Raw genomic sequence first — 26,572 nt, 5'->3', positions numbered from 1 at the left:
TTTTCCATTTTGATATAACTTGTTTCATCCTATAAATAGGACATCTGTTCCTCGGAGTCAGCAGTTTGCCAACGCCGCAGATTCGTTTTCAGTGTGTACTACGGCTACGGAGGCGGCACCGGCCGGCAGGGGGCGTCTGCTGCTGGCAAGCAAAATGGCCGCAGTTTGAATACAGTGGTGGTTTCACCGAGAATGCTTCCGTGCAAGGATCGTACCACGGCACGCGCCCAGAGAGGTTTTGAGGCATGGGCAAGGTCTTTGGGGGAAGGGTGGGGGAAGAAGAGGGGGCAAATAGATCCTGCCCTGATGACCTTGAATGGTTCTTAAACATAGATTGTTTGAAATACAATTTTCCTTTAGTTTATTTTCAACATGGGTGATGTGTGTGAGCCTTTTACAGACATTTGGCAGATAAATGCTGTGTTTCTGTTTTTCAAAACACCATTCAACATTCATAAATTTTTTTCCTATTAGATCAAAACAGGACCTCACCCGTGGGAAATGGCTGTGGGCCGCAGATGTTATCTTCAATAATATCAGTGAGCTGCTGTTATATTACAATATTGAAAATACACATCGCTATCTCTGAATATTAATAGGAATACATGTAGGATTTGGTCCAGAGTGCCTGTGCAGTGAAAGTGACCTGACCAAAGAGGGCATGAAAAAGGTGAAATTGGATCATACATTTTAAAGCTGTTCTGAATAGAGACCCACATAATATGTTTGGCCCAGGCCCCAAAATCCTTAAAATGTGCCTGCAATCACCTGCACCAGCTACTCGTCAATAGTATGTTAACTCATTCCTATATACAACTAGTCCTCCTAGTAAGTGCCCAGCCTCTGGCTCGTGTTCTGAGTTTTTATACAGCACTTTGGGCGGCATGCCTGTTGTTTGCACAGTGCTAAACTAACATATTCTTCTCGCCCAACAAACATCACGCTCTTAGTACATATTCGGAACCCTTGGTATTACCATCTATGCCTGACCATCCGTCTGAAAGAACAGTCAGTACAACCCTTATGAAATCGAGTATCTATCAGGCGAGTGAGTCCTCACCGGGCCATTCCTGTTCCGTCCCTCAGAATGTACTACTTATGGAGAATGGGAGGTTGTCCCCAATTCAGCTTTTGTCTTAGCAGGTCTGTGCAGTAACATTTTAGATCCAGAATGGGGTATCTTTATCAATCAATTCTCTATTATACGTTTGCGTAGACCTGGTCACTTGAAGCACTATTGTGATCCAGTTATATGAATTATACCATTGAGGCGACACCATCTAAAGCCGGCTGCCATTTCGGTGGCATAGTAATTTGGGTTAGGAATTCTCTAAACATTATCAATCAGTAATATTACCATTATTGGGTTCACATTACATGGCAGTAATGGGTTGATGATGAATTTGTATTGTGTTTATAATCGCTCTGTACAGAAAAATAAAGAATCCCCACCGCCAAGGTTACTCACCCAACATTTATCATATAGACCAGATAAACTTCCCCATGTGATTGCCCTGATTTCAATGCAGCATTGGAACCAGTGGATGGCATCGACACCGGTATTGATATGGAAAATGAGTTGAGGGGTGTACCGAGGCTGGCTGCCGACCCACTTGAATCTTGGTCTGCAGCAGTATGCAACTATTGTACCTAACCCTAACCTACTGCCTACGTGCCGCTAAAGTTAGAACCAAATCTGATAGACATCAAGGGTACAGCTTTTCCAGAGAGGGCTGCCTTTGCAGAATTGATTATACCATTATGGACATAGAATTATGGTATGCGGAGGTAGAATCTGAAATAATACAAAGGTCACTTAGCGACCACAGTGAAATATGCCCAAGTGGGATGGGGATTGCAGACCTATCGAGCGAGAGGTTCGTCAAGGGTGTGTGCTAGCCCCTACCCTGTTCTCTCTTTTTATAAATTATATCATAAAATACCTTAGTGATTGCACCCATGACTCCCCTGAACTGGGAGGGACCCCTAAACCAGCCCTTGTGTTTGTGGATGGCATACTTTTGGTCACTTGCACACCAGTGGGCTTGCAGAATCTTTTACATAAATTCACTAACTTTTGTGACCATCGAAGTTTGGAGGTGAATACGTCAAAAACAAAGGTGTTGGTGTTCAATCCTCATAGATCCTTCAAGGTGAAGATGTCTCTGCAAAAGGTTGACTGCTTTGATTACCTGGGGATTAGGGTCGACAACTCACTTTCCTGGAAATTGCAACTACAAAACTGAAATTTCCTTGTTACATAGAGCCTCAACAGTTATCAAGGGGTACAAAACCACTACTGCCAGATGCGCCTCCCCGGTTTTTGAGGTTTACCTTGGTAAAGCACAGAAGGCAGCTCTGTATGGGGCAGAAATCTGAGGAGTGCGCAATACTAGTAGGTTGACTATCAAAGAGAACAGTTTCAAATGGTCCCGATTTAACCAACCACAAAGTACACCTTCGATTCCTTTTTTTTTGGCATGCTATGAAACCCCTCCTTTTTTGGGTCAGGTTGTTGTCAACCCCCAAGCTATCACAATATAGATTTTGGCCCTAATAGAAATTATGAATATGGGAATGGCGCATTTCATACCCTGGTTATTACATATAAAATCGTATTTCCTGAATTTAGGAATGGAAAACTGTTTGAGGAACCCCATATTTATAAATAAGGGCATTAAGGATTCGGTAAAATGGCATTTTGGAATCATAGGAATGATTCATGCCACAGAAGTCCCAATTTAACAGCCTTACGAACAAATTCTTGAGCCAACAACTACGCCGCTCTACCTTATATGGATGCCATTATCAGGCTAGAATCTTGTTTACCAAGTTTAGGCTGGGTGTGTGGATGGTTTTTAGGTATACCAGCAACTGGAAGCAGAACTCGGATGAATCTGCCTTCTGTACGTTTTATAATGGCACGATTGAAGATGTTGATCATATTATCTTTTTGTGCATTGTATAGTGCAAGAAGGGCATGGATTATGCCGCTTTGTATAAACTTTGGCATTAGGCGCTATCAAGCTGCCGCAAGTTTTTTTTGATGAATACTAGCCCTATTATAGTCTTTGGGTTAAGCCGCTACTTCTACACCGTCTGGATCCAAAGGAAGCGGTTGGGACGATCACTATGAACTTTGGATTGATCGACTGATTTGATCTCGGAGTGATGATGGACATTAGGCAAGGGGTTCCCTTCTTTGGGCCTTATTAATTATAGAGGCTCGACACATTATAATGTGAAACCTATTCTAGATGGATTTTTAATAATGCTCATGTATTAATTATAGTTTGATTATATTTACTTTGTAATGCAATTCTGTTAAGATGTATTATTCTTTTTATCGTGTTTTAAGGGGCTAATTCCCGAAAGAAACATATTTACTACACATTTTTTGGTTACTCACTGGTAATTTCATTACTCTGAGTACTTTCTTCCTCATTCTAATAATTCCTGAGGAATGTCCACCTCTTCTGACAGGTATTATTTATATTATCCCATATCTATCTTTCACACAAAGAAGAAAGATTCATGAAGTACCATTTCTTCCTGTCCCACCCACTGTTGCTAAAAGTCAGTCCCAACCAGAGTACATCTCGTAAGTTAAAAGACTCCTAAAATCCAGAAATCCGCAATTTGGAGGGGTGTTGTTTCTTAATGACTGGAACAAGGAAGAAATTACTAGGATTAATGGAATTACCATAAGTAATTAAAATGTTTCCACCTCGTCCAATTCTTCATTCCAGTTATCACTTTATTGAGGAATACACAACCTAACAGGCAGCAAATTGGCAACAATGCCACAATAATGTTCATCAATAAAACCCCTCATCATAAAATAGCTAAAAGGACTTTTGACCCCAACTCCACATAACCCATATCATTACTAATCATAAGTCGAGACCACTGTCCGTGTAGCAGCCTTACACATTTCCAAGGTTGAATAACCTTGGCCCAGCATCCAGAATGCAGAAATGCCTCTGGTTGACCTTCTTTAAGCCCTGTAAGGGCTAGGTAAATTGTTCTCTTCATAAGCAATAGCAATATTGCAGCCAACTCGATGACTCGGGTAAGGAGTCCAATTAAGGGCGTACTGCTGTTTACTGCTATTTACTAGTTGTACAAGATGCACACCAGGTGTGGGAACTGCCCCTTTTTGTGTGATCACTTTTAAAAACAATTTACTGCATTTTATTGCTGCTTCTTAGACTGCACACTGGGGCACTGCTGTCCAGTGTATTTGCTCTGACCCTTAAACATGTCCAAATTGACTAATCTCTGATTGGCTTATTTCACTTTCTTATAAGGCCATAGTATATGGTACAAAAAACAAACTAATGGCATAGAAAGTTCAATTCAAATAAATAATTATTCGGATTATTACACTCCATAAAACCAAAGAAATCACAATAATAACATACATCCATGTTAATAAAATGCAGTGAGCACGTACACAGACCACAAGGGAACAGAAAAGAGTAATGGCTGGCCAATAAATATTTCTTTAAAAAACACACTGTGTAACTTAGGATAATAATGTGCACATATTTCTCAATAAAAATTCAAGACTTAAAACTTAAAATACTCTAGTTAAAAATTATCGAAACTTTGTAAAAAACAATTAAGGGAATATAGTTAATGAAGACCACAATCTTCATCGAATTAATAATATAAAGTTAAAAATGTGGAAAAGACGCATACTCTGTCTTGATGCTAAAATGATGGTAAACAGCACATACTGACGTTCCCAGTCTTATTCGTATACCAAACTGTCATAAATTGCTAGTGATTTTCTTGTAATAATAGCACTGGTAATAAAGGCCAAAACTGCACAGCAAATATCAACAGTCGCAAGATTACGCAAAAAGTAGTAGGCCTCTTCATAAAATAAGCATCTTTCTCCTAAGAACAGTGGTTGAATAAAACGTTTTCTGATATCAGAGTAAAATTACAGAAGAGAATAAAGTGCAATGTAGACTGATTTGATTTCCCGTCACGTGGGCACTTTGGTAATTTTTTAGACCCGGCATCTTTTTTCAGGATTGCAACAAGTTGGTGCGAGATGCCCATCCTTAGTGTGGTGAGACAGAACCTCTTCTGTACGTCAGTCACTTTTGTCAGGTATAATGGCAGCCCTTGATATAGGGGCCCGTCCAGAATTGAGATACAGTAGATTTATTCATCTCATTGAATTCCCTTATTGTATCACTTTTTTTGGTACAAATCAGCTTTAATTCAGTTTTGCTGTACTGTAGGAGAAAGTTGCAATGTGACCTACGGACTGCAGCATTTATTGTACCTTCCACTTCAGGCCGACCATTGTCACCTAACTGCTGCAATTTAAACATGCAGTGCCGCATTTAAGGTAAAAACCTCCCTTTTAAATATTAGTAAGTCACCTGGGCCTTGTAGCCCACAGGGTAGGGTGCATGGTATTTAAAAGTGGGACATGAAGAAAATTAATGTCACCATATCCCTACAGTAACAAGGCTTTAAAATCTATTTGCACTGTGGCAGATCTAGCTGGCCTACATAGATATTCAAATCAAATCAAATAGTGCTTGTAAAGCTCGCAGCTACTTAATAGAGTGTCCTGGTGCTACAGGTACAATACTCCCCTGGTCTTGCCACTAGAGGGACAAAATCTAAAAGACATCATTATAAAGCCAGGTTTTCAAGCTGCGTTTAAGAAAGCCCAGGTTGCACGAAGCTGCAAAGGGCATTCCAGCTTGCAGCGATTGGCGTCAAAAAGGAAGTGCCTCCCCATCTCTTCCACTATATCTTAGGCAACACAGCCAGCGATGCATCAGCCGAATGAAGGGTTCTGGAAGGTGTAGGAAGGTGGATATCTGACTATGGTTGCCCCCAACTTTTTGCCTAGTGTTTTGCTGGTTTCTGACTTAGTTGGCCTGGGATCCTGCTATTCAGGGCCCCAGGCTTCCTGCTCTCTCTGTTAAAATGGATTCCATGTACCTTAGGTACATATCTAATTGGTACTGGGCCACCTTATCAGTCCCTGCACAGTGTACCTTAGGTATCCAGGGCATAGGTGTACCCAGGGCCTACCAGGGGCTGAAGCATGTATTATGCCACCCCTGGCTGGCCATCTAAAACTGACACAACTGGCTGCACGACAGCTGGGGCAAGGTGGTGTAAACACCCTTTGCTGTAGATATAGTATACCTATATCTAACCCTAAAATGGACACATATCCTCCTATCAGTCACTCCTATGGCAGGCCTTATCAATCCTGAAGGCAGAGTGCGTGGAATTATGTGAGATGGTGCTCTAGCATGAGCTGAGCCTGTCTACAGCTTTCGGAACCAAGTCCTTTAGCTGTTTCCATGATAACGCTATACCATATACTCTTAAGTGCATTATCAACCTCGCGGTTAAATGCTAACTCTGGTATAACATTATCAAAACATGTCGAGTAAGGTGTCATACGATTTGGAATACTACCCCCTCGCCAATTCTGGCGACGGGGGTAGCATTCCACCCTTCTAGAGGGACACGACATGTATGTAACTGTGAGCCCCGGTTAAAGTTAATTCGAGCCTTGGCATCACAAAATGGATGCTGCCACCACAGACACAAGTCTGACCTCCTGCTGCTGGCAGTCCTTCCAGCGAGGGCGGCCTGGACAAAGGGTTTCCTGCCTTGGGAGGTGCTAGCACCACCCCAGACAGGATTTTGTGTATTGGGGAGGATAGGCCTGAAAGGAATGAGACATGCCTGGGGCACACAAGGTGTCCTGTGCATACACCGGTTCAAACCAGTTGCTGGGGCATCCCAGCCCCAGCTCTAACGGGAAACCTGACAAAGGATAGGGGGTGTAACCACCCCCCTTCCTGGTCTCACCCAGGGGAGGAACCTAGTCAGTAGTGCAGCCCCCTTTAGCAGGATAAAGGTAGGAGCTGGTCCCATTCCAAATTAGATTATCCTGAACTATTCTACAAGAAGAAACTCTGGCCTTCGACCTTCTGCTCCACAGAAGACTGAGGAATCTCCCTTGTGGACAAGGAGTGTCCACCCTGCAACTGCAGGCACCATCAAGCGTCCAGCAGCTTCACTTTGTCGTCTTCCCTCGAGGATCCAGACTTCAGAGCCCGACGAGACCCGGATTCCCAGACCTCTCCGACCTCAACCTGCATCTACAGCAAAACTGAGACCCGTGGGTGCGACGAGACACGTGGGACCGGCCATCTTGAACGAACCTGCACTTCGCTTCCAGCACAACTCCCGAGGTAAACTCGACCAAGTGCTTTGGGGACTGAGAAGCCCCAACCCCGAGCAGCCCCTGCACCGAAGATCAACCCTCCAGCATCCACGAGATCTGCGTGGGGCCCTTCTGCTTGGTTCCTGCTAGACGCGTTGTCTGGTCACTTGCCGGCTGGCTAGTGGCCTCCTAGACGACGAACCTGTGAATTTCCACTGCTGATCTGGTTGCTCCAGATTGGCCCTTGCTCCCTTCCAAAAGAGGGGCACCCCGGACTCTCCTAGTCCGCACCAGACGCTTTCTTCACTCACCGCGTGGGTTGCCTTTGCCAAGGCCTGTTGCCTCCAATCCCGGATCCAACACCGCCGACAGCGAGAGCCTGCGTGGGACAGCTCGTGCCTCCATCCTGGTCATCGAAGACACCTCCTGGTCCACGTGGCTGCAGAGTCAAGCATCCACTCTTCACCTGATCGCGACGACGACATCTGGTTCCTTCCTGGTTCCACTCCAGTCACTGGCTAGTGACTGTGAACATTGTCCCCTCTGCTTTCAGGTCTCCTTCTTCAACAATCCACCCTTGGATTGCACCGGACATCTTCCTCCTGGTCGCCTGCAGCATCTTTTCTTTCAGGCTCCATTGACTTCAACGCGAGAACCCAACGCACTTTGACACCTATGCACCCGCAGCCCGTGGGTGAGGTAACAAGAGCATTTCGGTGCTCAAGGGTAGTTTAACTGTCCTAGTGTCCAGTTCCACAGTCGTTGTTGTCCTATCTAGTCAGGATTGTCCGTACTCACCTTTTCTTTGAACTGTACTGTCCATAGACGTTGTTACGCATCTCGCGTGTGAGTTCACACTCTGCACACGCGTTCCGTGGGCCTCCTATTACTTACCTGAAGTTAGTGTAGCGTGGTCCCATCGATCCTACAGCCTCTGGACAGCTCCATTCCGATTATCCACTTTCACATTCCACTTACTTAGTATATGGTTTGTCGTGCCCCTAGGGCACCATTGTAATTTTGTGCAACTTGTAGTGTTTTTCGTAAGAGATTGTCATGTGCTTAGCCCTCTGACCTCATAAAGACTTCAGAGGTGTTGTTATTAATAAATATACAGTTTATTTTCATAACAACCTGTGTGGTGTCCTTTCACTTGGTATTCAAGGGATTATATTGTGGTAAAACAGCTGGCTTCACATGCCAAAAGAGTTTAGCCTAAGACTGCTTTGTCCATGCTACCATTAGGATAGCTGGTCTATAAGGCTTAGTCCAGCCAAGTTATTATGAGGGCATGGACTACAATCTTCCGAGAAGAAGCCGGTAGAAGGAATAAAAACTTCCTCAAAAACCAGAGAGGGCCAAATCAGGTCCCAACTGTGCTCTCCACTTGTAGTTTAAAGGACAGGTTACTATCAAACTTCACTCTCACGTTCTTAACCACTATAGTTGGAGTCAGAGGATAGGGTGCAGAACTAGGCTAAACATCACCACCCCAAAGAGAGGACCATTACCTCTGTTTTGCTCGTATTACAGTGGAGCTTACTCTTGTCGTGTATTTCTATAGGTTCTGAATCGATCCCCCTATTCCTGACCCTATTCTGGTTAAGCTACCTAGCTAGTTAACTAACAGTCAGCCCATGAGGCAAGAAATTCCCCATGATGCAGATACCGTTATCTGACGCAGTCACACTACGGCACAGGAACGTGTTATCTGATTAGGTCATAACGCTTGAGATCTAATTAGACAAGCGATATTCCTCCAGCCCCTGATAAGGCATACGACGTTCTCATAACAAATCAAACCTATGACAACCTGGATAATCCGTGCGGCCATTGTTTTGATTTCACAGAGAACTTTAGTAAAGAATGTGCTAACGAGCAAGTCGTATGACATCTTTATTGACGTACCTATGTCCATCCTTACGTCAATCCCGGCACCTTTAAGGTATAAATATTGCCGACCTTGCCCTATGCAAACACACGCGTGGTGACAAGACGGAGCAGCCATACTTGCCGAAGCCGAGAGCAGAAGCAGACCCCGCAGGCAGCAGCCCCGCCTTCCTGACGCGCTGAGAGACGCGCTGCTATCTCAAGCCGAGAGACCCAGCACCGGCGCTTCTGGGCAGCCCTCGCAGGCAGCCTGGAATATCGAGAGCAGAGAAAGAGATACCATTCCTCATTCATCCTAAATTCCAGGTACAGAACTGAATAACCCCTCCTAGAGAATTCTTTAGTTATTCACTTGGCAAAAACAAACTTAAACTAAACTGTAACTTTCTATTCCCGCCCACGCATTAGACTTAGGTCAGGTACACGGGGTAGGCGTATTTAGAAACACCAGTTGAGTACGTTTAGTCAAATGTATATGTGTATGTAAATATATTTTATTCATTTTAAACATCATATGGCTCGGAAACCATATCAATGTTTTTACAGTATTATTTTATACTATTGCTTCTAATGTATGCACTTTACTTAACTATAAGTATTGCAATAATATCGATCCATTTCTCTTGTACGAGAAAAGAGACTGATCAATAAATAACATCTTTTATTGAACACGCCCGTCTCTTCCTTTTCTCTACATTCTGATGAGACTAAGAATGCACGTACTGACTGAGTAAAATAATTGCCTTGTGCTCACACGACTCATGAGATTGACTCTTGATTAGGGGAGAGCAAAGTTGTCATGTTCTATGGTTGTCAGAAACTAAATCCCTTCTTGTCTAATCAGGGGAGTTAATCCTTCCTTGAACATTCGAGAAAGTTTCTAGCGAACTCTGAGCTTAGCTGGCAAACCCAAAAATTAAGTCTAGTATCGACAGTAGTAGACCTAGTTAACGTCTGGCCTAGGCCTTTACTGCTGTAGGTACTATTCCAATGCGCAGAGCCTATTGGGAAAATAGGAGCTACACTACATGGCGCCCAACGCGTTTGGAAAGGGCGATAAAACTAACGTAAGACATTTAGAGTAACTCAGTCGTGCTTTCTCACTCAGACCCCTTTTCCCAAATACTCCAAAGACGTCTGGAGTGGGTGAAAGGTTATTATATCCTCCAAAACCTCGCAGGAGGGAACTCCTATGTATGGTTCTTGGTCTAGTCAACGTTGAAGGATAAAACAGTTCCAAAATATTGTGCATCTAATCTCTGTTTCCATAAAGAAACCTGATCTGCAAACAAAAATAATACCATCCTGTCAGTAAAATGGGAGACAGCGATGGAGAAAGAGAGGCAATTAGATTAGCTACTGAAATAGCAGATGCTGATGCTACCATGCAAGCAGCAGACGCGGATATAATACTTATTCCGGTCATTAAAAGGAGATCTATAACCTTAAAACTTATAGAAAATGGACTGACACCTAGAGGTGGCACAGTCATATTCGTAATTGAGGCACACGAATATCGGCAGACAGAGGTATACTATACATGGATACATTTTCCAGCAGCAAATGCTGTAACAAAGTACTTCCACTATTACAAAGTAGAGGAACCTCCTGAAACGTACACTCCCTTCGAGGAGGTGGAAGTACCACTCAAATTCCAAGAGCATTTGCTCTTATTTGATGGCGCCCTAATACATAACAATCACATTACAAGGCTCGGTCCTTTAGGAAGACCAGGAGCAACGTGGCCGGTCCTAGCCGGATACACACCACATCCAGACATCGAAAGAATGCCTGCAGCAGAGCTATTAATACAGCTAAAACAACTACTAAAAATTCATAGACAATTAGTTCAGTATGTAATGCGGACTTCAACAATTCAGACAGCGATTAAAATTCCACAGCTGACCCCTCACCAGGGGAACACAAATAAAATCACACCACAGAACATCCAATCCTGCCTAGGTAAAGTTCCAGCTAAACGGGAACAAATACCATTCTGGTTGGCACAGAAAATTACCCAAATAGAGGCGGTGTTTCCTGACACCACCCCATTAGAAAAACACAGGATTCTGACTATATGTCTCCCAATGGGAATCGCACCACACATTGAGGACTGTGACACTTGGGGTACAGTCTTTGCTTCCATCTACACAAAAACGCACGGTGTCCCATCCATTTCGGTGATACCAGATGTGCTAAAACAAATTCAAGATGAATACGGTCCAGAACCTGCTTTAACTCTTGGTATGAAATTACTGAAAGACTTCAAGCAGGTCTCGGCTATATTACTAGCCAACATAAAGGGTGAAGCAGCAAACGTGGCGATCCGCCAGAGGTTAAAAGAGACAGATATAGCAGACCAACCAGCTGAAATTGCCAGAATCATAGAAAAATCCTATGAAGAACTAGGCAGAGATAGTCTAGGTGGAATACCAGTAAAACCGCAACTGACTACAAGTCCAGAAAAAATATTTTTTAATAATAATTCACCAAAAAAGAACTGGGATGGAAATAAACAATCCAATCCTAAAGAAAAGAAATTCCAGTCCAGAGGAAGGTCTCCTAGGCGAAGAGAGAAATCTCCAAACCCGAGACAAAGGTCACCTCAGAGTGAACCCTCTGGGAATAGATATAACCTTAGAAATAGGGATAATATTAAAAAACCTGATAGATATCAAGACATTGATACACGTCCCTCTCAATCTTTTCAGAATTCCTCGCAGAAATCGGAAAGAAGAGGACGATCAGAAGAGCACGCCAAGTCCAAAGACAAGGAACCTGCTCAACTGAAAAAGAAATCACAATTTCCAAAAAAGAAGGTAGCCAGTATCAAGGTAGTTAACAATGCCGAGAATACTGAGGACACAACTGAAAAACGGAGAATGGGCTCAGACAATGCTAGACAGCGCAGCAGAGGTGAGCATAGCTCGCAAAGTCCTTATGAATCATCTGGAGACAGTGGACACGAATGAATACCTTCAAGTGGAAACTGCAGATACCAGAGTTAGCAAGCCCCACAAAATATACGAGATAACATTACGTATAGAGGGAGATAAGACTAGGAAAATAAGGGGACTATTTTGGGATAACCTATCCAAGGGCTATGACATCCTTCTAGCTGAAAAAGACTGGCCACCAGAGTTTGTCAGGGAGTGCCCTCATGGCGAAGAAGTAATTATGCCTGCCTTCTCGAATCAAATACCGATTCATAAAAAATATACACTTGCTAGAAAGTGGGCAGTGGCCTTAGCACCTGCTTTATATAAAAATCATGTAGGATGGGATGAGGATTCTCCTCCTCACAAAGTCCAGTTAAAATCACAACCTACTGCACAAAGGCAGTACCCAATTAAGCAAGAAGCTAAAAAACAAGTAAATGAAATACTAGATCAGCTAGAATACCAAGGGGTGATTGAAACTTGCACCTCACAAATGAACAATCCTTTGTTTCCGGTCTCCAAACCAGACAATTCGTACCGTCTAGTTTTGGATTACCGACACCTTAACACATGTTGCAAAACTTTTGCAGTGCAAAACTCACACAGTGCTGCACTAATGAATAACATAGTGCGCAAAAAATACAAAACAACCTTGGACATCTCCAACGGATTCTTTTGTCAAAACATAGCACCAGAGAGCAGATATTTAACTGCATTTTCAGTAAATGGCACTCAAAAACAATTCTGTCGGTTAGCCCAGGGGTACAAGAACATCCCGGGGGTATTCTCAGCAAGAGTAACAGAATTACTACAACTATATGATGATGAAGCATTATCTTATGTCGATGACATTTACTTAACAGATGATGACTTGGAGACTCACTTGAAAAGAGTGAACACCATAATACTTGGTTTCGCTGCAGAGGGTTACAAATTCAACTTCAAAAAGTCCAGAATTGCCCATCTGACGGTCCTATTCTTAGGATATGAGTTATCAAGTGAAGGCAAAAGCCTGGCAGACAATTTCCTAGAGAAATGTGCCGTAATCCAAGCTCCTAAAACACTAAAAAACCTACAGTCAATTCTAGGCTTCCTAAATTTCGGAAGAACATATATTGCAAATTACGCAGAAAGGGTCAAACCCCTTTACGATCTAATTAAACCAGATTTTAAAAGATCCAGTTGGACTCAAGCACACACAGAAATTTTGAGATCCTTACAAACAGACATGCTAATTAAAACAAAATTAGAAACCCGTGATAATACACGCAACCTTGTGATCCGAGTCATCCCAGGGAGATACGGATTCACATACCTAACCTCTAATGAGGGAGATAAGGTACCAATTGCATTCAAATCACATTTGTACACAAAAGCTGAACAGAGATTCAACAACAAAGGAAAAATTGTTCAAGCAGTTCAAACCGCAATAGCTAGAGAAAAAGACATAGCTGACGGTAGACATATCACAGTCAGAACAGCAGAATCAGCTTTTGAGGCATTAACAACACCGTGTAATTTACCAACAACAACATTGGATCCAGAATGGTTACAATGGGTAAATTCAATCACAACGGACAAAGTATACTACTTCTTTGATCCAGAACTAGAAGAATTAAAAAATCTAAAATATGAAAAAACGTATCCTCTGCCAATCGACATTCTGCCTCTACGACATTACGCCTGTGTAATCTATACAGACGGACATGCTCAACCCTCCGTTTGGGGAGAACATGCATACAATCCCACATGTGAGATTACAAAAGAAGTGTGGCACGGAGGTAAACTAAGACCTCTATTAACAAAATCACACTCAGTAGAAACTAATTCAGAACTACAAACTGAAATATTAGCTTTGAAAATGGCGCTAGATAATGCGGATCGCGAATTCCCGACACTTATAGTGTCAGATTCATATTTCTGCGTCAAAGCATATAACAAGGATTTGCAGACCTGGATTCAGAACGATTACAAAGATGACACGGATGCACCAATAAAGCAGAGACTTCTCTGGGAACAAGTAGCTCTTTTGAAAAAAGAACTACCAAAGACTCACGTGACACACTCACTGAGTCACCAGCGTGATGGCGTTCACGTTGTAGGGAATTCATTGGCTGAAACAGCCGCAGCGGCAGCCAGTAAATCGGCTCCCGTAGATCGAAAAAAGCGTACATTAAAATACATTGACGGCGAAACATTGCTGGCAGTAAAAACGTCATCAAAAGGCGACTGCTCGGCGTTACCGATCAACTATCCACTCAATTACACATACATCATAGATGCAAACTCCATTCCTTTTGCTCGAATCCCTGGAGTGGGGGATAGAGTGATTCCAAACATGGACAGGAGAAACTTGTTAATCGCAGACGCACACATGGGCGAGGGTCTCAGACACCTTAAATTAAAGGATTCTCTGGAAGAATTACAATCACGGTACTGGTGGCCAGGCATGAGCCTGCACTACACCATGTTTGTAAAAAACTGCCCAAACTGCAACAGAGATCGCAGTGGGGAGAGAAGCAGTTTAATACCTCGTCGTATCAAGGCAGATAACATCACCACTAAAAAGAATGGCTTGCGATTAACATATACAGGCTAGTTCCCACTTATAATGTAGATCCACAACACTCGGCTGACGTCCGGACTGTTATACAAGATTTGCGAGTCTAAATGGCATATACGCTAAGAGCATGCTACGTTCGACCATTGTTTTCACTCAGGCAATCCAGCCTGGGGGGGAAAGAATGGCCAAATGAGCACAGCCCAGCGGGAATCTTCTCACTTCCTTCCTGAGGGTATGGGATGGTGTAAAGAAAAAACCAAGACAGAAAGCAATCTATAATAGAAAGGATATTAGGTTCGGGAGCTGGGTGGGTCAAACATCTAATAAGTGTCCAACGTAGTCTTAATAACTTGCCAAGAAATTCTCTGAAGGGATTCAGTCCGTACGAATTATTATTCGGAACTAGGATGTTGATCTCTGACCTTGATAGTCAGACTTCAGTGGTAACAGAAAAAAGCTTTGATGTCAAAGACCGTTTGGCTATTTTGCAGGACTTAAACAAAACAAGAAAAGACCTGAGCAACATACAGTTGAAACAACAGCCAACGACCACTGAAGAATCACCACCTGTCCCAGCAAGACCTGTCTGGATTCCAAAAGTCGGGGATCTAGTCAGGGAGAAGATCGCGGTAAAGAAGGAATTTGGGCCTTCTTACAGAAAAGCAGTTCCTGTATTGTCTGTCAACGGGACAAGATCAGTTGTACTACCGCCACTTGCTGGAAAAAAGGAGAACCGAGTTGTATCCATCGACCTGGTAAAACCACAACATGTGGCCGATAACCAACAGTAGGCCAAGTGGACTCCCAATAAGTAGCAGAACACCAAGGTTTGCTACCAGTACAGAGGTCCTATCAAAGAGGCTCATCACATTCGAAACGCCTACGGAAGAACAACAAGGACTATGCAACAATGCAATAGAACTTAGACCTCTGAAAACCCAAATAAAGACATTTAGCAGAGACACACCAATCTATACAGAAGTACCAAGTGAAAATGCGAGAAACAAAAATCCTGAACCAATTGGAACAATTGACAGAACTGCATCCGGTTACTTCATCAACTTCGATGATTCCTCTGACGGCTTCAGCGAACAAAAGACACAGCCATCATCAAAATCCTTTAAAGACAAAGCTAAGGAACTTTTGAAACAACTGAAAGAAACATATCTAGTTTCTCCATGGATTGAATTTTGGGTGGGTTTTGGTGCATTTATCCTCATACTTTGGCTCATCATGGTATTTACCTTGGGACGCTTCATTGAGGGAAAATATGCTAAAATGGACACAGCAAGTCAGAACATCAACTTGGTCCTCAAACCACACACATCTTCACACGTCGAGAAAAGAGAACTTTCTTCAGAACTTTCTTCAGCCAACTTCACAGCAATTCCAATATCTGGTGGGGTAGCCTGGGACAACACTGACTATGAAATTTATGGTCCGGTCGAGATCCTGAAATATCCACACCAAATCAAGATCTCCTTGAGTGACTTTGCAAAACCAAACTCATTTGCTGATGATTGGGACTTTGAAAGTATAAACAATATGATGTCTGACTTAGTAATGTCTGCTAAATTTACAAAACATGATTATTTGCAGGGTTCTACAAATTATGACAGCATGTACTGCTATAACCATTATGGTAACCATTTCTTGCATAAATCTGCACAACCTAGAAATGTTTTAAATTTTAATCAATGGGAACATTGTGCTACACCTCCAAGAGGGAGCTCTAGAACCGTGTATGGCAAATATTCATATTTTTCAGGTTTTAACATAACTAATGCTGAAACATTTTATTACAAATTGTCAAACAAGACAGGGATGAAAACCATGATAACCAACACAAAATTGATATATTCAGATTCTTACTTTGAAAAAATGAATACTTTTGGATTTGATTATTGGGACAAACATGTTGATTTGAAAAGTGTTTGGGGTACAAAAGAATGGCAAGTACAGGGTATAGAAGCTTTGTTTAGAGCCTGCATGATCCCAGAACAAATGATATTTTTAAATGACACCGTTCAACAAACCACCTGTCTTGGCTTAGCCAAAATCAAAGATTTAAATAACCTGTCTATTCCAAAGCCAACAATGTTTAGCAATAATTCTGAAACAGATGAAGAAATAGACATAAACCATATACTTAACCAAAACAGAACACATCCTGATTGGAAACAATGGTTGATCTGGCCCACAGATACAAATAACTGTCAAGATAGATTCCTGAATAAAACACAGGGTTTCAAAATGACCAGGCCAGACCCTAGATATCCCCAAAAGACATCACCCAGGGATAATAACAACCTACAGTGTGGGCAAATTATGCCTTCAATGGCTACAAACTTCCACACTGCCTGAAATTAAGCAACACCTAACTTTACTTACTGATGGTGCTGACTTGCGTGATTTCATAATGGGACCACGCAAACAGCGTCAAAAGCGTTTCATAGCAGCCTCTGTATATGCAGCATACAATGAGGCCTGGAAGGTTACTCAAATTGAGACAGCAGAAAGAATACGGGAAATTGACCGTATTAATTTGGAAAAATCACTTTCTGTAGTGGACAATGGGTTAATGACTCTGTCCTCCAGAATTTTTTCATTGGACAGCATTGTGTCTTCAGCAATCGATATATTATCGCAAGACTTACTGTTATTACAACATGGTCAGTCACAATTGCGTTCTATTGTACAGCTTGGCTGGACGTTACAAAATCTGCGTTCAGGCTATGTGCCTTGGCGTTTAATCAACACAACGTCACTATTCCAAATCTTTAACCTTACTGATAGACAAATCGGTATGGCTCAGAAGGGTGCTGATTATACAATCTTGAGCATTGAAAAACTAGAAAGATTACCGTTGACAATGTCAGAACGACCTGTCAGTGAATGGATAATCCACGGAATCATAAATATTCCAATCTCAACCTTCAGGTTTCAATACTGCCAAAAATATATACAGGCTGGCATGTACGAGAAATTGGGAAAGGGGTACCTTAAAACAACATGGAACCTGCCCTATTCACATGCATGTGTCAGTAACAAAGGACAGAAAGTGTTTCTTAGTGGCAACAATTGTGCTATGTCACTAAGCGGCACGCTTCTGTGTAACGGTATTAGTTTGCACGGAGCCTGTGAAGGGAATTCATACAACCTTTCATGTCACCAGCAAGGCGCACCTGCAACTGAAATAGAACCATTCTTTCAAAGACTCTATAATGGGAGTTACATTCTTATTGTAGACCGCAGATGCTGTAGTCTTATGCCCGGGACTCCTTATCTCGTCACTACGACGGCGAAGGTCAAGTGCTGTGGACGTTCTTTGTTTCCCAGCTCCTTTCCAGACAGGGAGGCAAGGGCATGGCCCGGTTTGAAAATTACTTCTATTCGAATAGACACTTTAAGCAGAATGAAAACAGTGCTTCTTCAGACGCCTACAAGGCTCACGTCATCTAAAGAAACGTATGATCTACAAGTCGCAAGGACGACTGCAGAGATACATACATTATTATCAACTAATTCCCCCGTACATTTCGCGGAAATCCTGAGCGAAATCTTAAATATTTCTGATACCACAGGGGTCTCAAAGGTATTTAAGACAGTATTTTCGATGGCATTAACACCATTCAAAGCCATACTGGGTATTTTTCCAGACTTCGTCCATTCGATTTTTGGCGGACTTCCCCTGATCCTAGGACTAATTGCAGGAATCCTATTCCTAGTCCTTATTTTTCGTTATGGCAACCCATGTCACAGATCAAACTCTCGCGACAATGGAAGATACGATCCTAGCCATTGGATACCGGGACCGGATATCAAAAATCCTGGGACTATCCCGGCTTAGAGACCTAAACATGACTTGGTTTCTATCATTTCGACCAATGTGGCAAAAGTGTGTTTTACCTGTACTAAGGTGTCTGCTATGCGGAGAAGAATGCGTGTTAGACACCTGTCTGACGCTACAATCGGATGCGCCGGTGGATGCAGATACACTGTTGGTTCCTACCAAGGTTCACGCACTGTGCTGCCCTCAAAGGCTGCCAATTCTGATGACGGCATTCCTGGAATCTTCACCACTGCGATTGAAGAGTAGTGAAGTTCAAGATGAAAGCAGCATCGAACAGGTACGACCTTCTGTCAGCAATGCAAATCAGAATGTCAATGGAGACAATCATGCGCATGAATGCATGGTTACCCCTATTTCCGACTTAGAGGAACTTTCCCATGAAGCTGTTGACAGTTTTTTCGAAAGCCTGAATGATATGATGTTCTCTCCGGAACAGAAATAGAGACTTTTGAGTAAACTCGCACACGGCGTTCCCTGAATTCGGCCTTCAACTTTAAAAATAAAGTCACATGAACAATTACAATCCAGTTCACGGACGGCAACTTTTTTCAGCAAGCCCCTAAAATATTTTTCTATATATTTTTTCCCGGGACACTGATTTTCTGCTTAAAGTAAGAGACTATTCCTAGAGAACTAAGATTTCTATTTTAGATACTTTATAGACTTTATAGACTTTAGCTGCCCGCTGGTATGTTCGCAATAGATTTTATGTGATGAAATGGTTTCGACTTTTTTCTGTATAGCCATATTAAGAGCCATTTCATGTGTATTTCTCATATACCAACAAGCAATAATGCATAACAATGCGTGTTTACTTTTGCATTTAATTCATAGCTTAAGTGCATACAATATATATGACTGCAATTTTTTCAGTATATTTGAAAATTTCGAAATGCATTTATGTATTTTGGGGTGGTAAGGTATACACTATACTCTATAGTATGTTGTACTATGTTATACTATGCATAGATTAGTAGATATGACCATAGTTAGCGTGGAGTGGGTGTCGTGTATTTCTATAGGTTCTGAATCGATCCCCCTATTCCTGACCCTATTCTGGTTAAGCTACCTAGCTAGTTAACTAACAGTCAGCCCATGAGGCAAGAAATTCCCCATGATGCAGATACCGTTATCTGACGCAGTCACACTACGGCACAGGAACGTGTTATCTGATTAGGTCATAACGCTTGAGATCTAATTAGACAAGCGATATTCCTCCAGCCCCTGATAAGGCATACGACGTTCTCATAACAAATCAAACCTATGACAACCTGGATAATCCGTGCGGCCATTGTTTTGATTTCACAGAGAACTTTAGTAAAGAATGTGCTAACGAGCAAGTCGTATGACATCTTTATTGACGTACCTATGTCCATCCTTACGTCAATCCCGGCACCTTTAAGGTATAAATATTGCCGACCTTGCCCTATGCAAACACACGCGTGGTGACAAGACGGAGCAGCCATACTTGCCGAAGCCGAGAGCAGAAGCAGACCCCGCAGGCAGCAGCCCCGCCTTCCTGACGCGCTGAGAGACGCGCTGCTATCTCAAGCCGAGAGACCCAGCACCGGCGCTTCTGGGCAGCCCTCGCAGGCAGCCTGGAATATCGAGAGCAGAGAAAGAGATAGCATTCCTCATTCATCCTAAATTCCAGGTACAGAACTGAATAACCCCTCCTAGAGAATTCTTTAGTTATTCACTTGGCAAAAACAAACTTAAACTAAACTGTAACTTTCTATTCCCGCCCACGCATTAGACTTAGGTCAGGTACACGGGGTAGGCGTATTTAGAAACACCAGTTGAGTACGTTTAGTCAAATGTATATGTGTATGTAAATATATTTTATTCATTTTAAACATCATATGGCTCAGAAACCATATCAATGTTTTTACAGTATTATTTTATACTATTGCTTCTAATGTATGCACTTTACTTAACTATAAGTATTGCAATAATATCGATCCATTTCTCTTGTACGAGAAAAGAGACTGATCAATAAATAACATCTTTTATTGAACACGCCCGTCTCTTCCTTTTCTCTACATTCTGATGAGACTAAGAATGCACGTACTGACTGAGTAAAATAATTGCCTTGTGCTCACACGACTCATGAGATTGACTCTTGATTAGGGGAGAGCAAAGTTGTCATGTTCTATGGTTGTCAGAAACTAAATCCCTTCTTGTCTAATCAGGGGAGTTAATCCTTCCTTGAACATTCGAGAAAGTTTCTAGCGAACTCTGAGCTTAGCTGGCAAACCCAAAAATTAAGTCTAGTATCGACAGTAGTAGACCTAGTTAACGTCTGGCCTAGGCCTTTACTGCTGTAGGTACTATTCCAATGCGCAGAGCCTATTGGGAAAATAGGAGCTACACTACACTCTGGAACATCCATTGAAAATCTGCTGACAGACACGCTTCAAATCTGCATTGGGCGCTGGAAATGTTCCCATTCCAAGTTAGAATAATTAACGTGTTGTCAGCGTAAGAGATGATCTGCACTCCAAAGGTTTCCACCAGGGTTGCCAAAGAAGACATATAGACATTGAACAATGTCGGACTCAAGGCTATGGGGAACCCCAAACTAAATGGACTTAACGTACGACACAAATGGCGGCATCCACACCGACTGCCTTATGTTCGATAAAACGGAACATTGGTCGTATGTGCGTCTGCATCAATATTACTAGAGAACATCAGAGCACTGTTATTAAGGACAGAGATGGTTTCCTCAGGCTTATTCTTAGCCCAGCTAGGATAAGGAAGTGTGGCGTTAGGCCTTCTGCATCTAGGGCCATGCTCATATGACCAGCAGAAATACACTGCAGAATGATCTGAGCAGGTGTTGTTCACAACCTCTAAAACCTTCAGAGCACAGATTAAAATATTAATACTGTAACTTGGGAATGGACCGAAGGCAGACTGTCAAGAGACCATCAAAGGCGATATTTACGAGAAATCTGACGTTCTGTTCCAAATTGACCAGTACATCTGAACAGTCCCCTCACTCTCCCTTGCATTGCTTGTGTCAAGGAATACAAATCTTTCTGCAAAGGTTGGCTAGCCTAATCTATGGAAGTTTCAGCCTTTAATGACAAATTAAAGCCTTCTTCAACACGTGTTCAGTATTTGTATTAATTAAATTAAAAAGCACCAGTCTTCTGGATTCACTGAATCCTTTCTTGTTTATGTTGGCCACACAGAGTCCACCCTGACCTGGGTGGGAGAGACCTTAATGCACCAGCTGGATATGGAGATATTTTCTGAAGCTTTCTTCTAATGTAGAATATTGACAAGGGACAACAGAAGGTCTGTTGTTGGAGGTTGACACTCCTCAATGAAGTAATGACTGCAACGAGGAAGTGGAAGAGGAGATAATAATCTTGAAAGGATGGGAGGCTAAGCTGGCCTCCTGGAACTCGAATTCAAGTTCTGTAGGTCACATCAGATGTTAGAGGTGAGTGTTTATTTCAATTTGACATCTAGCCAGCATTTACATTTATATTACAGCATTCACTCTGCTTGTCATTTTCCATTTTCTTCCTCGCCATGCCTCTGTCTTCTCTGCTGAATCCACAAATCTCCTTCAGCACTTTGATTCCAAAACCTTCAGTGGGTACAGCCGTATTCTTGTATGATGTTCATGGAATCCCGCTCGCCACAATCTGTGCCATTAAAACAATTCAGCACAATGGCGGGAGCTATCAAGTTATGCAGTCCTGCAAAGTACGAAGCATCAGGCGTTAGACTAACGCATTTCAGTGTGGTGCTCAACATCACCGCACTAAAATGCATTATAACGCATTTGCATAGTGTCTCAGCCTAATTGAAGCACTGGCTAAAACTGTAATATCATGATGTGGTAGCTAGCAGTACGCCTCTCATGCCGTGCTCCTGCTGGCTTGGTGTTTGCAGCTGAGCTAAGACTGCTGGCAGGCAGCTTATTGCTACATTATATCTGATTATTTCTCGTGGCGAGGCTCTCAGACAGCCTGACTTAATGGTAGGGCCCAATGGCTATTACCGTCACAGCCGGTGCGGGCCCCAGTCAAATTAAGCTGATATAGTTTAAAAGTTTGGTGCTGATAACAAAGGCAGGGAGTTTGTTATGGGAGAAAACGCGTGATTACTAGTTAAGCGGGTGGCACTTCAATGATGCCGCTCGTAGCGCTGACTCCGCCTGCTGCTCACACCAGCCCGGGCTGCTGCAATCAGCCAAAAATCTTATGTGAACCCACGCCAAATTCAATTATAGCCAAGTCTCATGTCACTGAGGCGGCGTTTGCAGCGTCTGCCCAGGAACACAACGCAAAGAAAGAAAGAGGCGAGGGTGTCTTATAGTCACCTATGAATTACTTGGGAACTGTGCCCCTAACTTAAATGGTGTTGCTTCTGAAAGGCCTAAATGCTGCCTTTGTTGGTGCTGCTCCATTCTGGGGTTCAGCGGGCAGAGTCTTCGGGATGTCTGATGGCGTCAGGATGCCAGAAAGATGGCTCTGCACATAAAATAGATCCTGGTGGTTCAGCTGTGGGGTGGGAGTATGAGGCGACAGACAGTGTGATGGTTTTGGGGATGCCTGAAATATGCAGAGGTATTAAGTCCTGTCCAATGACCATGTCTGCTTTGGCGGGTTGTTCGTGGTGTCCTGCATGAGGGTGAGTCTGGTAGAACACTCACCGAAGAGTAGCAGACTCAAGGAGGACAGCCCTGGACTAAGGAGGAAAACGCTGCGGTGGCGCCCGGCCTAAACCTGCCGCATAGGGACCAATGCAGGCTCATGGCTCCCATGCCCCCAATACTAAACCCCACACCTCACAGTGTCTCTAGGCCCTTGCCATGGTCAAAACAGCTGTAGGTCTCTAGCTAGTCCTGCCATGATCCTCCACTCCCTGCATTTGAGGTAGTGGTGGCACCTCTGCAGGCACAGTGTCTTGGGCCACATGGTATATATGGAAGTTCTGAATAGCTACAGTTCCTGCCCTCTATTACTGAGGACTGCCATCACGCAGTCTGTGTCTGGTTACTGCTCTTCTATTTCTGGTGCTTTGCAGCAGTTTTGAGATATTAATTAGAATTTCCTGTTGCTCAAATGAGCGTAACGTCTAATATTGATATGTTCCCTCTTCTTCATTGCTTGATTTTGCTCGCGATAAAGTGTCACTCATAGTCGAAGAAATGTCACTCATAATTACACTGAAATTATGAAAATGTCACACATGGCAATCTGAAACCTTGGCAGCTATGGGTATGTCACCTGCCCCCTCTAGCTGAAATGACAGGAAGTGGGACACACTGTCATCTCTCTCAGCCACTGACATGTAAATGGAACAGTCAGTCCTCCCCACAGGCTTATGATCCAGACACCAAGCAGCGAAATCAGCTAGCCCAGGCTAGTGACAGGATGTCATCTTCGAGTCATGTGCCACTACTCAAGCTGCCAATCAAAGCCCAGGCCCACTGGGGGCAACTCACAGCCTCAGGATATCAGTGTAAAGTCTCATGGCCAGATCTGTGTTGAATGACACTCTAGCCGCAAGGCTGCAAGAAAACATGAATCCAGCTGTACCACAGGGCTGCCAAGTGTGTGTCAGCTGGAAATGCAATAACAAGCAAAAACCTTGGTGTGAGGTGTGCCTGACCATCCAGGTCCAAACATCTGACAACCCACAAAATGTTAAGTGTTTTTTTGTGAATAATGCCTGATTCACCTTCAGCAGCTGGGCTCAAGCAGCAGGGCTTTCCTCTGCATGTAGAGCAAGTGCAAGAACCAGCCAAACCAACAGCACAGTCAAGAAAAGAGGAGCTTAGAAGGTCCAAACCAAGTTATATATTAAATTAGGTTTTTATGAGTGAAATGTTACAAACATGGAAAAAAATATATTGCAGTCATAAAACGCTCCGCCAGCAAACATCTCCTAACCATACCAAAGATCCGCACCGTCCGGTATGGTGGCAGATCATTCTCCAAAGTCGGCCCTACGATCTGGAACGCGCTGCCCATACACCCCAGAACGGAAACCGACCATAAGAAATTCCGTAGGTCCCGCAAAACCCTATTATTCTAACTCACGACGGCCGCAGCTCGACCTCTCTGTCTCTCACAGTGATTGCTCGTACCAGGGCTATGAGACCTAAGGGTGATATTTGCGCTTAACAAATGTCAAATAACAATATGAATCATAAAAATCGAACTTTCTCTCTGTACCTTATAAGCCAGATTGTCAATGGCACAGAACTTGGTTTCGGTCCAGAATCAAAGGATATCTGGTGGACAAGGTCATAAAAAGGGCAAAGATCAACACTGATAATTCCCACACCTGGCATGTACATTTGGAACAGGTTGCCTGGAGTTGTAAAGATGACAGACTCACTTCTGCCATTTAGGAAAAGGATAAAAATGCTCTTGAAAAATATTGATGTTAGTTAAACTGCTATTTCTCACAGTGCTCAGATACCCGTTGGGGTTAGGGGTGCTATATTGATATATTAAAAAAATAGAAATAGCACCTTTCTATCAAAAGTTAAATATTTATGCTTTTAATCCATGTTATATATTGAGAAAATACTCCAGGGCCTGGCTGCAGTAAACACTTGCTTTTTAAAGGATGTTACACATTCATATGAAAAAAATATTCCTTTACTTGTATCAGAACTCTGTATAACCGCACAGAAACTGTTTTCACAGGCAGTTGATTTACCTGAGTGACACTTACGTCAATTTAGAATAAAACCGCTATCTGTTTAAACAGAACGCATGTACCTGAGGCCTGATTGACAGGCCTGTAGCGACTGAAGAAGTCAAAAAGACAACATTCTACAGTGATAAAATGTGTGGGACATCTAAGATAGATAGATAGATAGATAGATAGATAGATTAATTTGAGCCAGTAATTTCTGGTGCTGAGCAACATCCCTTAATTGTCAACACCGGAACATGGTGGCACTATTTGTCCAATTTAGAGATGAGCACAACAACAATTGCTAATTAATTCAATATACAACAAAGTGGCTAATACCTGCCGTCCAAGTCATTCTTTTAGTTTTGGGGGTCTGGAATAATCTGACTTGATACACTTAAAGGAGTGTGATGGTTAGTAGTTCTATTGGTGCTGTCATTGGCAGCACTGGCTGGTGCAATGGGTGGTGCGAGCTGCTGTGGCTTCCACACCAGGACCCCAGCACTTATTGTTTCATAACTTAAACACTGGATAGACAGATAGATAGATAGATAGATAGATAGATAGATAGATAGATAGATAGATAGATAGATAGATAGATATCCTCCTTCATCCATTCATTCTTTCATCAGCCCACAAGGAAACATGCATTTAGCTGTCAGCCCACACCCATGTCTACATCCATCCAAGCTACTAGGCACTCTGCACCCATACTGTTTCTTACAGATCCGTTTTACAGCTTACACCTCATCGACCCACATCCATTTATTCATCAATCCATTCTCTCATCAGTACGCCCATTTGTATTCATCCAGCTAATCACTTTCACCTGTGCCTCCAACATATCCACCCCCTTTCATCCATCTGCACATGTGTACACTGAAATCCTTAGGTCCATCTATTCATTCATGTGCCCACCCACACGCATGCATTTATCAACCACCCATTCACACACGCATGCCTCCCACATCCTACTGTGTGTGCAACATGTGACTGTACATGTAATTATCTGTGACTCTGGGCGTTTGCACGTGCCGTTTGTAACTGGCTGCAAAAGACACACAATTGATGGACGGAATGCAGAACAAATCAAAACATTCACCCCAGTCAAGAGATCTGGGTTAAAGCCATCGTTCTTTTGCGCACCATGCCACCCTAGTTTAGACCTGGCCATATGCAAATCAGTCTTGACCCTGTGCCTCATGGGAACAGTCCAGCCCGAACTGCCAAGCCAGGTCCTCCCTGGACAGGAAACAAGCATCCTAGGACCGGTTTCGGGGTTTCACCCCTCTTCAGCCAGGATAGCTTGATTCTAGTGGCACGGTGAGCCCGTCTGGGCATACCTGGCGCATTTAGGGCGAGAAAGAAAAAGACACACAATTGATGGACGGAATGCAGAACAAATCAAAACATTCACCCCCAGCCAAGAG

General features: G+C 43.0%; 1 long non-coding RNA gene across 3 annotated transcripts in view; it reads left to right on the top strand.

The window, feature by feature from the left end:
• Positions 1–26,572, top strand: part of LOC144761966 (uncharacterized) — a 248,625-nt gene that overhangs the window by 137,812 nt on the left and 84,241 nt on the right. The gene's annotated exons all lie outside the window — the stretch shown is intronic.

Source organism: Lissotriton helveticus, chromosome 6 (genome assembly GCF_964261635.1).
Source record: "Lissotriton helveticus chromosome 6, aLisHel1.1, whole genome shotgun sequence".
NCBI lineage: Eukaryota > Metazoa > Chordata > Amphibia > Caudata > Salamandridae > Lissotriton > Lissotriton helveticus.
Note: the sequence above shows the minus strand (reverse complement) of the source record. Positions and strands in the feature narration are given on the sequence as shown.